This window comes from Gorilla gorilla, chromosome 9, assembly GCF_029281585.2.
Source record: "Gorilla gorilla gorilla isolate KB3781 chromosome 9, NHGRI_mGorGor1-v2.1_pri, whole genome shotgun sequence".
In the NCBI taxonomy this organism is placed as follows: Eukaryota; Metazoa; Chordata; class Mammalia; order Primates; family Hominidae; genus Gorilla; species Gorilla gorilla.
Genome location: NC_073233.2, coordinates 84,364,688 through 84,379,120, shown reverse-complemented (window position 1 = coordinate 84,379,120; position 14,433 = coordinate 84,364,688). Strand labels below are relative to the sequence as shown.

General features: G+C 40.2%; 1 protein-coding gene across 15 annotated transcripts in view; it reads right to left on the bottom strand.

The window, feature by feature from the left end:
- Positions 1 to 14,433, bottom strand: part of EMSY (EMSY transcriptional repressor, BRCA2 interacting) — a 110,549-nt gene that overhangs the window by 63,524 nt on the left and 32,592 nt on the right. The window lies entirely within an intron of this gene.

Here is a 14,433-nt window from a genome sequence, read left to right as displayed (position 1 = left end):
AGGGGAAAGATAATGCATAAATGTTAAAAACATTACCTGTGTTTTGTGTCATACTCATAGATATTAAAGAAAAAAATCAGGTGTAAAATGATATAAAGTTTGAGTATCACTTATCCAAAATCCTTGGGATCATAAGTGTTTCATATTTTGAATCTTTTCCAGATTTGGGAATATCTCCATAGGCATAACGAGGTACCTCGGGGATGTGACCCAAGTCGAAACATGAAATTCATTTGTTTCACATAAACCTTATACACAGCCTGAAGATAAACTTTATAAAATATTTTAAATAATTTTGTGCAAAGTTTGTATACACTGAACCATCAGAAAGCAAAGGTGTCACTATCTTGGGCACCCATGTGGACGATCTGCGGTTGTTAGGTATCACCACCATTCCTAACTCTGAACTTGTATGCTACTGATAAGCAATTATTTTCTTACACTTACTTACACATAAGTATCTAACAGTAAAAAATATTACCTACTACTGATACGGTTAAAAAATAATATGTTCAGGGTAACCTAGCAGCACAGTAGTATCACCAGAATACTTGTATCAGCTGTTAAACAAGAGCAAGAACAAATGAAGACAGGCTTTCAGTCTATACCTATGATATTGTGTTTTGATTAAAAGGCCACTGTATCCTGTTTTTGTTTCTGTGTTTGTTTTTAGGTAATAAGAAGCATCAGAAGCAGATGAGAGACCAGGAGACTCTGTCGCCCAGGCTGCAGTGCAGTGGCACCATCTCAGCTCACTGCAAGCTCCGCCTCCCGGGTTCATGCCATTCTCCTGCCTCAGCCTCCTGAGTAGCTGGGACTACAGGTGCCCACCACCAGGCCCAGCTAATTTTTTGTATTTTGTTTAGTAGAGACAGGTTTTCATCGTGTTAGCCAGGATGGTCTCGATCTCCTGGTCTAGTGATCCGCCTGCCTCAGCCTCCCAAAGTGCTGGGATTTACAGGCATGAGCCACTGCACCCAGCCTCATCTGTCTTATTAACAACAGTTTTTGCTTTAGAATTTTCTCTCTGATTGTATAAACGGACATGATTTCTTATTCTGTTATAAATGAACACTGCTCTAGTCCTTCAGTAAGATCATCACACATTTTCACCATGTCATGTATAGGACTTTTTTCTGCAGTGTTAATGTCATCTTCATCATCACTGTTATGACCACCTTGATTCAGAACCATTTTGGCTATTTCACTATCAGTCAACTGGAGTAACTGGAGCCTCATTATGGACGTTAAAAACTTCTTAAATATCCACTTCACCCACCTTCCAGACAGACTCTGAAGGTATATTTTTTTGCAAATGTAAGGAGGAGAGGTCAGAGATCATTTTTTTCTCATTTGACATACAAGATCCTTCAAAGTCACTACTTTGATCATCATCACTAAACATAGTCCCAGGCCAGAGGTTGTGCCAGACATGCACAACTGTGTCTTTAGATACTATGTTCCAAGCACTGGCAACAGCATATACGGCATCCTTCATGTTAAACTCTTTTTGAAAATCGTCCACACTCATGCCTCTGTTCACTGCTGTTAGTATGCTGTTCAAGAAAGCATTTTTTTATTATGTTTTAAGTTCTGGGATAGATGTGCAGAACATGCAGGTTTGTCACATAAGTATACACGTGCCATGGTGCTTTGCTGCACCCAACAACCTGTCATCTACCTTAGTTATTTCTCCTAATGCTATCCCTCCCCTTGCCCCCCACCCGCCAACAGGCCCCAGCGTGTGATGTTCCCCTCCCTGTGTCCATGTGTTCTCATTGTTCAACTCCCACTTATGAGTGAGAATATGTGGTGTTTGGTTTTCTGTTCCTGTGTTAGTTTGCCAAGAATGATGGTTTCCAGCTTCATCCGTGTCCCCGCAAAGGACATGAAATCATCCTCTTTTATGGCTGTGTAGTATTCCATGGTGTATATGTGCCACACTTTTCTGCACCCAGTCTACCACTGATGGGCATTTGGGTTGGTTCCAAGTCTTTGCTATTGTGAACAGGGCTGCAATAAACATACATGTGCATGTGTCTTTATAGTAGCATGATGTATAATCCTTTGGGTATATGCCCAGTAATGGGATTGTTGGGTCAAATGGTATTTCTGGTTCTAGATACTTGAAGAATCGCCACACCGTCTTCCACAATCATTGAACTAATTTACACTCCCACCAACAGTGTAAAAGTGTTCCAATTTCTCCACATGGACCTCCTCTCTTCCTATTTGAATACCCTTTATTTCTTTCTCCTGCCTGATTGCCCTGGCCAGAATTTCCAATACTATGTTGAATAGGAGTGGTGAGAGAGGGCATTCTTGTCTTGTACCAGTTTTCAAAGGGAATGCTTCCAGCTTTTGCCCATTCAGTATGACATTGGCTGTGGGTTTGTGATAAATAGCTCTTATTATTTTGAGGTATGTTCCATCAATACCTAGTTTATTGAGAGTTTCAAGCATGAAGGGGTGTTGAATTTTGTCAAAGGCCTTTTCTGTATCTATTGAGATAAGCATGTGGTTTTTGTCATTGGTTCTGTTTATGTGAAGGATTATGTTTATTGATTTGCATACGTTGAACCAGCCTTGCATCCCAGGGATGAAGCCAGTTTGATCGTGGTGGATAAGCTTTTTGATGTGCTGCTGGATTCAGTTTCCCAGGATTTTATTGAGGATTTTTTCATTGATGTTCATCAGGGATATTGGCCTGAAATTTTCTTGTTGTTGTGTCTCTGCTGGGTTTTGGTATCAGAATGATGCTGGCCTCATAAAATGAGTTAGGAAGGAGTCCCTCTTTTTCTATTGCTTGGAATAGTTTCATAAGGAATGGTATCAGCTCCTCTTTGTACCTCTGGTAGAATTCAGCTGTGAATCCATCTGGTCCTGGGCTTTTTTTGGTTGGTAGGCTATTAATTACTGCCTTAATTTCACAACTTGTTATTGATCTATTCAGGGATTTGACTTCTTCCTGGTTTAGTCCTGGGAGGGTGTATGTGTCCAGGAATTTATCCATTTCTTCTAGGTTTTTTGTTTTTTTTTTTGAGACGGAGTTTCGCTCTTGTTACCCAGGCTGGGTGTGCAATGGCGCAATCTCCACAACCTCCACCTCCCAGGTTCAAGCAATTCTCCTGTCTCAGCCTCCCAAGTAGCAGGGATTACAGGCATGTGCCACCATGCCCGGCTAATTTTTGGTATTTTTAGTAGAGATGGGGTTTCTCCATGTTGATCAGGCTGGTCTCGATCTCCCGACCTCAGGGGATCTGCCTGCCTTGGCCTCCCAAAGTGCTGGGATTACAGGCATGAGCCACTGCGCCTGGCCTTCTAGATTTTCTAGTTTATTTGCGTAGAGGTATTTATAGTATTCTCTGATAGTAGTTCGTATTTCTGTGGGATCAGTGGTAATATTCTCTTTATCATTTTTTATTGTGTCTATTTGATTCTTCTCTCTTTTCCTCTTTATTAGACTGGCTAGCAGTCTTTCTATCTTGTTAATCTTTTCAAAAAACCAGCTCCTGGATTCACTGATTTTTTGAAGGGTTTTTTGTATCTCCATCTCCTTCAGTTCTGCTCTGATCTTAGTTATTTCTTGACTTCTGCTAGCTTTTGAATGTTTTTGCTCTTGCTTCTCTAGTTCTTTTAATTGTGATGTTAGGGTGTCAATTTTAGATCTTTCCTGCTTTCTCCTGTGGACATTTAGTGCTATAAATTTCCCTCTAAACACTGCTTTAACCTGTGTCCCAGAGATTCTGGTACATTGTGTCTTTGTTCTCATTGGTTTCAAAGAACTTATTTATCTCTGCTTTAATTTCGTTATTTACCCAGTAGTCATTCAGGAGCAGGTTGTTCAGTTTCCATGTAGTTGTGCAGGTTTGAGTGAGTTTCTTAATCCTGAGTTATAATTTGATCGCCCTGTGGTCTGAGAGACTGTTTGTTATGATTTCCATTCTTTTGCATTTGCTGAGAAGTGTTTTACTTCCAATTATGTGGTCAGTTTTAGAATAAGTGTGATGTGGTGCTGAGAAGAATGTATATTCTGTTGATTTGGGGGAGAGTTCTGTAGATGTCTATTAGGTCCACTTGGTCCAAGGCTGAGTTCAAGTCCTGAACATCCTTGTTAATTTTCTGTCTCGTTAATCTTTCTAATATTGACAGTGGGGTGTTAAAGTCTCCCACTATTATTGTGTGGGAGTCTAAGACTCTTTGTAGGTCTCTAAGAACTTGCTTTATTAATCTGGGTGCTCCTGTATTGGGTGCATATATATTTAGGATAGTTAGCTCTTCTTGTTGCATTGATCTCTTTACCATCATGTAATGCCCTTGTCTTTTTTGATCTTTGTTGGTTTAAAGTCTGTTTTATCAGATACTAGGATGGCAATCCTTGCTTTTTTTTGCTTTCCATTTGCTTGGTAAATATTCCTCCATCCCTTTATTTTGAGCCTATTTGTGTCTTTCACATGAGATGGGTCTCCTGAATACAGCACACTGATGGGTCTTGACTCTTTATCCAATTTACTAGTCTGTGTTTTTTAATTGGGGCATTTAGCCTGTTTACATTTAAGGTTAATATTGTTATGTGTGAATCTGATCCTGTCATTATGATGCCAGCTGGTTATTTTGTCCATTAGTTGATACGGTTTCTTCATAGTGTCAATGGTCTTTACAATTTGGTATGTTTTTGCAGTGGCTGGTACTGGTTTTTCCTTTCCATGTTTAGTGCTTCCTTCAGGAGTTCTTGTAAGGCAGGCCTGGTGGTGACAAAAATCTCTCAGCATTTGCTTGTCTGTGAAGGATTTTATTTCTCCTTCACTTATGAAGCTTAGTTTAGCTGGATATGAAATTCTGGGTTGAAAATTCTTTTCTTTAAGAATGTTCAATTTTGGCCCCCACTCTCTTCTGGCTTGTAGGGTTTCTGCAGAGAGATCCGCTGTTAGTCTGATGGGCTTCCCTTTGTGGGTAACCCTACCTTTCTCTCTGGCTGCCCTTAACATTTTTTCCTTCATTCCAACCTTGGTGAATCTGACGATTATGTGTCTTGGGGTTGCTCTTCTCGAGGAGTATCTTTGTGGTGTTCTCTGTATTTCCTGAATTTGAATGTTGGCCTGTCTTGCTAGGTTGGGGAAGTTCTCCTGGATAATATTCTGGAGTGTTTCCCAACTTGGTTCCATTCTCCCTGTCACTTTCAGGTAAACCAATCAAACGTAGGTTTGGTCTTTTCACATAGTCCCGTATTTCTTGGAGGCTTTGTTCATTCCTTTTCATTCTTTTTTTCTCTAATCTTGTCTTCACACTTCATTTCATTACGTTGATCTTCAATCTCTGATATCCTTTCTCCTGCTTAGTTGATTTGGCTATTGATACTTGTGTATGCTTCACAAAGTTCTTGTGCTGTGTTTTTCGGCTCCATCAAGTCATTTATGTTTTTCTCTAAACTAATTATTCTAATTAGCAATTCCCCTAACCTCTTTTCAAGGTTCTTAGCTTCCTTGCATTGGTTAGAACGTGTTCCCTTAGCTCGGGGAGGTTTGTTAATACCCACCTTCTGAAGCCTACTTCTGTCAATTCGTCAAACTCATTCTCTGTCCAGTTTTGTTCCCTTGCTGGCGAGGAGTTGTGATCCTTTGGAGGAGAAGAGGCATTCTGGTTTTTGGAATTTTCAGCCTTTCTGCGCTGGTTTTTCCTCATCTTCATGGATTTATCTACCTTTGGTCTTTGACGCTGGTGACTTTTAGATGGGGTTTCTGTGTGGACATCCTTTTTGCTGATGTTGATGCTATTCCTTTCTGCTTGTTAGTTTTCCTTCTGACACTCAGGCCCCTCTGCTGCAGGTCTGCTGGAGTTTGCTGGAGGTCCACTCCAGACCCTGTTTGCCTGGGTATCACCAGTGGAGGCTGCAGAACAGCAAAGATTGCTGCCTGTTCCTTCCCCTGGAGGCTTTGTCCCAGAGTGGCACCTGCCAGATGCCAGCCAGAGCTCTCCTGTATGAGGTGTCTATCAACCCCTGCTGGGAGGTGTCTCCCAGTCAGGAGGCATGGAGGTCAGGAACCCACTTGAGGAGGCAGTCTGTCCCTTAGCAGAGCTCAAATGTTGTGCTGGGAGATCTGCTGCTCTCTTCAGAGCTGGCAGGCAGGAACGTTTAACTCTGCTGAAGCTGTGCCCACAGCCGCCCCTTCCCCCAGGTGCTCTGTCCCAGGGAGATGGGTGTTTTACCTATAAGCCCCTGACTGGGGCTGCTGCCTTTCTTTCAGAGATGCCCTGCCCAGAGAGGAGGAATCTAGAGAGGCAGTCTGGCTACAGCAGCTTTGATGAGCTGCAGTGGGCTCCGCCCAGTTCGAACTTCCTGGTGGTTTTCTTTATACTCTGAGGGGAAAAACCACCTACTCAAGCCTAAGTAATGGTGGATACCCCTCCCCCCACCAAGCTTGAGCATCCCAGGTTAACTTCAGACTGCTGTGCTGGAAGCAAGAATTTCAAGCCAGTGGATCTTAGCTTGCTGGTGTCCATGGGGTTGGGATCTGCTGAGCTAGACCACCTGGCTCCCTGGCTTCAGCTCCCTTTCCAGGGGAGTGAATGGTTCTGTCTCGCTGGTGTTCCAGGTGCCACTGGGGTATGAAAAACAAAAACTCCTGGCCGGGCGTGGTGGCTCATGCCTGTAATACCAGCACTTTGGAAGGCCAAGGTGGGTGGATCATGAGGTCAGAAGATCAAGACCATCCTGGCTAACATGATGAAACCCCGTCTCTACTAAAAATACAAAAAATTAGCTGGGCGTGGTGGCAGGCGCCTGTAGTCCCAGCTATTCGAGAGGCTGAGGCAGGAGAATGGTGTGAACCTGGGAGGCAGAGCTTGCAGTGAGCCGAGATAGCGCCATGGCACTCCAGCCTGGGCAACAAAGCAAGACTCTGCCTCAAAAACAAAACAAATCAAAACAAAACAAAACAAAAAGACCTCCTGCAGCTAGCTCGGTGTCTGCCCAAACGGCCACCCAGTTTTGTGCTTCAAACCCAGGGCCCTGGTGGCATAGGCACCTGAAGGAATCTCCTGGTCTGTGGGTTGCAAAGACCATGGGAAAAGCATAGTATCTGGGCCTGAATGCACTGTCCCTCACAGCAGGGTCCCTCATGGCTTCCCTTGGCTAGGGGAGGGAGTTTCCCAACCCCTTGTGCTTCCTGGGTGAGGCAACACCCCACCCTGCTTTGGCTCACCCTCCATGGGCTACACCCACTGTCTAACCAGTCCCAGTGAGATGAGCCAGGTACCTCAGTTGGAAATGCAGAAATCACCTGCCTTCTGTGTTGATCTCGCTGGGAGCTGCAGACCAGAGCTGTTCCTATTCGGCTACCTTGCCAGCCACTCCCCCAAGAAAGCATTTTTATATTAACCCTTCACTGGTCTAAGGATACCTTGGCCGCATGGCTGAATTAATAAAGTCACACTGGGGGAAAGTACACGGCATAAATATTATTTTTGAGGAGAATTTCAACTGGAAGATGAGAACAGTCATCAAGAAATAAAATCTTGCCATTGTTGCACAGTCCAGCTGCCCTGCAGTGAGCACAAGCTGCTGGTACAAGATGTTTGGAAACCAATCAGAAAAGATATCCCTAGTAATACATGCTTTTTTGTTACCATAATAACAGACTGGTAAGAAATTCACTCCTTAAAAACAGCAAGAATGCAAGCTTTTGCCCATCACAGCACTTATGAGTGCCTCCTACATTACCACATCCCATCCCAGTTATTCTGTCCTTGGCATCCTTAATTCCTGTATTAGCTGTCTCATCTGCTATAGCCAGTGTCTTTCTGGGGCATTAACACCAAAACAGTGATGTTTCATCAGCATTACTGACTTGTTCTGGCATAAGATAGTCACCAGCGGTGACTTTGGCAAACTTGTCAATGAACTTCTTGCTGCTTCATCATCAACAAATGCTTTATCACCACAAATTTTTAAAACTGTAATGTCGTGTCTCATCTTAAATTTCTGCAAATGGCCTGTTGAATACTCACAGCTTCCTTCAATTTTTAGTCCATCATGATAGATCTTTGCTTGTTTCATGACCAGTATTACCATTAAGTGACATGAGTTCACTCCAATGCTGATGGATCCACTTTTTCAATACGTGATCGAAATCTTCATTTTTAGCTTTGTGCAGTGTATTTCTATTTTTCATTAACTTCTGTTCACGATTTCAGCACAGAATTTCAATAGCTTATCCTTTTGTTTCTTCAGGTCATATACGGTAGTCATTCCAACACCATACTCTTCTGCAACACACTGCACACTTAACACCACTGTCCAGTTTCTCCAACAGCTTGTCTTTCTGTGCTATAGATAAACATAAGTGCTTCCTTGTGTCCTTGTCACTATTACCCCTCAGAGGTATCTGCAGGCCTTTTGGACATTTTCAACATCTTTACACCACAGAACAGAAAATAAGCAAAAAAACACAGTAAGTGATGCACATAGGTCTTGGCCCCATGTGGGGCATTGCGGGGAACCTGTTATTGGTGCATCCAGCCTGCATACATGCCATTTTATTACCCTCTGTGGGAGTGCTTGTGTGAGGGGAATCTGGGTGTGCAAGGAAAAGATATATCACTGCTACAGAAGGCAGAAGGAGTCTTTTTTTCCCTTGGGAACGCTGAATAAACTGTGTGGTGTGCACCTGTGTTTTAATTGCAATTTACCACATGAAGTCAGGTGTGGAATTGTCCACTTGTGGCATCAGTTGGCACTCAGAAAGCTTCAGATTTTAGAGCATTTCAGATTTCAGATTTTTGGATTAGGGATGATCAAACTGTACTGGTTAAGCAGTATGCTACTCAATTTTTCTTTAATTGCCAAAATTATTCCCTCTGCCCCATTTTTTTTTAAACAAGAAGAATAAGGACTTAATAGTGGCCAGATGCTAATGAAATATTCTGAAAGGGTATATAGTTCATGGGGACAAAATACGGTATTTAGTAAACTCTACAAAAAAATTCCAATTCTTCTATTTGGTAATCCTGCTCCTGAGTGCTGGTTCTAAGAAAATGGAAGGCTCAACTAAATTCACAAAGATGTTCACTATAGTTAAATCTAGAATATCAAACCCTGGAAACACACTGGATACCCAACAATAAGGGAATAATTTAATAAATTATTATACATTATATATTATAATAAATTTAATAAATTATGCAACAATAATAAAAATATTAAACAGCTCTGAAAATAATTAGGATATTTATAGAAAAATGTTAACGAAGCAACGATATATGAAGAAAGCATGCTACCAAATAGAATATGAACCTTTTATTCCAAATACATAAAAAATATTATTCACGGCCGGGCGCGGTGGCTCACACCTGTAAGCCTAGCACTTTGGGAGGCTGAAGCAGGTGGATCATGAGGTCAGGAGTTCAAGGCCAGCCTGACCAAGATGGTGAAACCCCTTCTCTACTAAAAATACAAAAATTTGCTGAGCATGGTGGCACGCGCCTGTATCCCAGCTACTCAGGAGGCTGAGGCAGGAGAATCGCTTGAACCTGGAAGGCAGAGATTGCAGTGAGCCAAGATCGCACCACTGCACTCCAGCGTGGGCAACAGAGCGAGACTCAGTCTCAAAAAAAAAAAAAAAAATTATTCACATGGGTAAAAAGGTAATAATATAGAAAACAGAAAGTGCTATTGCGGTACAGTGGTGGGATTACTGGTAGCGCTTTGTTCTCTATTGTTCTCCTAAACTATCTGACCTACTAATATTGTTAGGTTTTAAATAACTTTTAAATGTTTTTAGATACTAAATGGGAACCATGTTGAACTGATAAGGGGGGATTTCACAGGGAAGGTATTTTGTGAAATGGGAATGGAAAACAGAAACTGCATTCAGGGCCAGCCTAAAGAAAGTATATAAAGTGCAGACAGCAGGAGTATTTGTGGAAACAATGTAATTGGAAGTAACTTGTTAGGCTGAAGATGGGTCAAGGAGGGAAAATAAAAGGTCAGCAGAAGATTGTCACAACGTTGGGTAAATAATTCATGAAATCCATAAAATAACATAAAAAGAACAAGATGAGAGCAAATTTTTCTCACCAAAGTAAAAGAAAAAAAACAGTAGCAACAATTAATCTAAGAAACAGGCAGAATAAAAAGTGGAATCAATCTAAGAAATAATAGCCCATTTGAGAATGGATTTGAGAGATAACAATAAAAGCTAATTACAGCTTCTAGTCTGTTAAGTACAAAATCTGGAGGAAAAAGGAAGATGAATCAACTATGAAGAAGCAGTCATCTAAGATAAACTATTTCCTTCTATACACACAAACCACATTTCAGCTATTACCTCTTTCTGTATTACCAGCACCAGACTTATAACCACCAAATTAAAAATTACTCCTTCCAAACATTAAAGTGCACAACAGTTTGTATAACATATTACATTTATCTAAGAAAAAAGTAAAATATAATAAATACATATTTGCTTATATGCTAAAAAATGAAAGGAGAAATAAAAATTAAAAAGATTACCTATCAGGGAGGATAGAACAGACTGTTGGAGTCATAGATAAACAGACTTCTCAGAACATACCTGATTTTGTGGATTTGATTTTGGAACTACATAAATATGTTATATAATTATAAATAAAATTTAGCAAAAATTTTCAAAATGACAATCCAAAAAAAAAACAAAAAACAAAAAACAAAAACAAAAAAAAAACCAGAAATAAATTAACCTATAATGCTTGACTACAGAGAAAAGAATTTCACGTGACTTTTAAATACAGTAATTTGATTGTATATCCTTAGAATACCCTTAAAAACTAAATAACTACAATAAAAATTTATGTTCAATAATCATATTGGTTCTGTTATTCTGAAACTATTATGTATTATACAATACATTAAAGGTATAATTTTATTAATCATTAGGAATCAGGATTTTCTGATTCCTAAAGATCCTTCCTGAATCATGAGGACAGAAAAAAATACAAACATACAAATAGAAAAAGTTAAAACCCATAATTATAAATTGGAATTGGTAATATCAGTATGAAGCGACGATATATTTCCTCTTAAACAGAAAAGAACTGTAGGTCTGTCCACCAATAAAATACAGAAACAATGACCAATACAGTAGTAATGACCACCCCCACAATGCCCAGATTGTGGTATCTAAACACCATTTTTCACTAAGAAACCAGGACTCCCTGAAGAAATGTCTAATTTCAAGTCTAGGGGAGAAAATGTACAAGATGAACCTGGAACATCTCAACATACCACAAAACAAGGACACTATTAAAGACTAATGTAGTTGTGTCAAAAGAATTTAGAAACCAACTAAGAGGCTCCCACTGGCAAGGATGGAACAATGTGAGCACCAGAAGGAAGATCTGCAATATATTGATAGACATCAAAAATCTTAATAATATGGGGAGTGAAAATCTTATTGGCCAATGAACCAATTCATCTGAAAACATACAAATAAAGAGAAATAATCAGGCATGTATCCTGCTTTTCCCATATGAACTGTACCTCAGGGTAAGCAATAATAATAAAGGAAAGTACTTCTTTAAGAATTGTAGCTAATAAATGAAAATAAAGATAAAATGCATTTTGCAACAACCAATAAAATAATAGATCTAGGCAAAGATTATCAATAGCTATTAAAACCATTTGGTAACACTTGTATCCTCTAGTCAATGTTAACATCACTAAAGGGAAAACAGACATTACGTGTCTCTTAAAACGATGCAACAAGAAGCATACACCACCACTTATAAAATGTTCATTCTTCCTATTTCCAAAAACAATCAGACTTGAATCTAATCAAGCTCCTAGATTTGGCTACCAGTTTTATGGAAATGCATTGAACAGGAGACCTTGTTAAACTACAATACACAGATGAAATCAGTAAAATCCAGACTATGGGAAACTCTCAGAAAAAGTAGTTATTTCTTCAACAAGTAAGTTGCAAGGACAAAAGAGAGAGAAGACTGCTAAGTTAAAAGAGACATAACTACATCAATTAATGCAGTGTGGACCATCACTACACTTACAAACATGGAGTCATTTACCAAGTTACTGCTAAGACCCTTTCCCCTCTACAACCAGCTATCCCTACAGGCACAACCAGAGATACATCAGCCCTAAAACAATATGTCTCTAGTCCATAGTAGGAGACACTGAATGCCCTCTTGCCTGATGTACCCACACAGGAGCTGCTACAGAAGTCCTGCAGGCACAATCACAAACGCAGTCTGTGTTACCATTTCCATCAATATTTACCTTGTTTAAAAAAAATAAAATTCCTTGATTTCTTAGTACTAATAACATCTAAATTAAATATCTCGAACAGAAACAAAATAATCACATCGTTTCCTTGAGTATCTATATTCAGAGTTTACTTTTACATCCTTCATTCTCTATTAACTTCCAGTGACTTTAAGAGAAATCTCTGAGATGTCACATCCAGCTCCCCTATAATTACTTAAGGCTCAAAGAGATGTAGAATGCTAAGAAGCAAAGGAGAAAATGAAGAAAGTCCTAAGTTCCTAAGAGATTCAGTGGCTACCTGGAGAAAATTAAGAATGAAAATTAGAAGCTTGGAATATTCATTTTGCTTCAAGATATTTTATTAGTAACCAAGAGAAATATCTCTCATCTCAAATAGTACCATCTACCTTGGAAAAACAGTAATCTTTCTAATACAGTAAAACCAGCAAACTGTTTGATGAGTATTGGCAGAGAAAAACAACTATCAACAGATGATAATTTATATTAGTGTTGATACATGGATCAGTCGAGTGAGGAGTCAGGTGGCCTTTCCTTCTCTCAACCTTCAAATTATAAAATGGTGAATTCGGAACATGTTTGTAACCAACATTTTAAACAAATTTTCTGTATAAAAATTATTTTTATATTTAGGCCGGGCGTGGTGGTGCACACCTGTAATCCCAGCACTTTGGTAGGCTGAAGCGGGAGGATCTCTCGAGGCCAGGAGTTCGAGATCAGCCTGGGCAACACGGCAAAACACCACCTCTATTAGAAATACAAAAATTAGCCGGGCGTGGTGGCACACACCTGAGGTCCCAGCTACTGGGGTGGCTGAGGCAGGAGAATTGCTTGAACCCGGGAGGCGGAGGTTGCAGGGAGCCAAGATCATGCCACTGCACTCTAGCCTGGGTGACAGAGGGAGACTCTATCTCAAAAAATATATATTTCTGTATTTAACAGGACTATATTCTCATTCACTGCTGTATAAATAGAAATGTTGGAATTTTTTTTAATTACTTAAGGTAACGTAAAAGGAAATTTGAAGACTGCTACTTCTTGTCATTGATTGAGACATTAAATGGGTATCAGAACTAGAAAATAATGACAGATGCTCCCATATCCTACTATAACAGCTGCAGAGTGAAGAAATACTGACTGCATCCATATCTATGTAATCTCTTCCTTGCTAACAGTTACATAAAATACACAATACATCATTAAAGCAATCAAGACACTGTTTTTCTACTTGAGTGCTTGCAATTCACTCCTAGTTCATAAACTAGAATATTTCCAAGCCCCAATCTGTCTTAAGTTATATATTATTCACATAAAACTCAATGAAAACTAATACCAAGTACCCTTCTATATTGCTTCCAAGCTCCCTTTGACAGACTATAAATATGGGTATGAATTCTATATAATATATGCTTCCCTCTAATCACTCTCTTAAGACCTACGAACACTAAAAAAAGGACATTTCTGATGATATGCTATTTGTCTTGTCTTTCATATGGGAAGAACACAAAGGTATTAAGAAACTAAGCTAAAATGGAACTCAGATTTCCACATTTCCTTTCCTTTGCTTTTTTTTTTTTTTTTTTTTTTGAGACAGGGTCTCGGTCTGTCACCAGGGATGGATCTCAGCTCACTACAATCTCCACCTCCCGGGTTCAAACAATTCTCCTGCCTCAGCCTCCCGAGTAGCTGGGATTACAGGTGTGCACTACCATGCCCGGCTAATTTTTGTATTTTTTTTAGTAGAGACAGGGTTTCACCATGTTACAGGCCAGGCTGGTCTTGAACTCCTGACCTCAAGTGATCCAAACGATTCTCCTGCCTCAGCCTCCCGAGTAGCCGGGATTACAGGTGTGCACTACCATGCCCGGCTAATTTTTGTATTTTTTTAGTAGAGACAGGGTTTCACCATGTTACAGGCCAGGCTGGTCTTGAACTCCTGACCTCAAGTGATCCACCTGCCTCCGCTTCCCAAAGTGCTGGGATTACAGGCGTGAGCCACTGTGCCCGGCCTACTGTGCTATTAAGCAGCAATTGCCCTTGAGTTCAGGTCTCAGTTGCTCTTCAGTTAATATTTCCATCATCTATCCATACAGAAAAATTTAGGAGACTAGCAGAGCACAGTGGCTCGTGCCTGTCATACCAGCACTTCGGGAGGCTGA